The sequence below is a fragment of the Dermacentor silvarum genome, chromosome 3, assembly GCF_013339745.2.
Source record: "Dermacentor silvarum isolate Dsil-2018 chromosome 3, BIME_Dsil_1.4, whole genome shotgun sequence".
Classification (NCBI taxonomy): Eukaryota; Metazoa; Arthropoda; class Arachnida; order Ixodida; family Ixodidae; genus Dermacentor; species Dermacentor silvarum.
This window is the reverse complement of record NC_051156.1, coordinates 169,497,551-169,498,149: the sequence shown is the minus strand read 5'-3', so window position 1 is coordinate 169,498,149 and position 599 is coordinate 169,497,551.

Here is a 599-nt window from a genome sequence, read left to right as displayed (position 1 = left end):
GCCCGAGGAGGGCCTGCAGTATTGTAAAATAAATAAATAAATAAATAAATAAATAAATAAATAAATAAATAAATAAATAAATAAATAAATAAATAAATAAATAAATAAATAAATAAATAAATAAATAAATAAATAAATAAATAAATAAATAAATAAATAAATAAATAAATCTGCCAATCATGAGGGAGACAATCAAAGTCATTGCATTGCTTAAAAATTTAGGAAAGTAAGGCAGATGAAAATTGGCAGGTCAGTTTTAAGAAGGAGCTTCAACTCGGGGCCTCCTCCAATTCAAATACGTGTAAAACACAAAAATGTTTTTGTTACTTTTAAAACGCAGAAATTATATTTGTTATACTTTTGAGAGAAAAAAGTGAAGTTCTGATGACCGCGTAAAAGCATAATATTGATTTATGGCCGGAAAGGTCTTACAAAAATGGCCGAATATTGGTGAGCTAAAGAAATATTGAAGCACGCTGCTTACAGATCCGTAACTCTGCAGCAAAAAGGGATATCGCAGTTTTGCAAACTGCATCCGTTAAAGCATCTAAACCGGGCCAACTTGATATATGAATATAAGGCTTACGTGAATTTGTTTC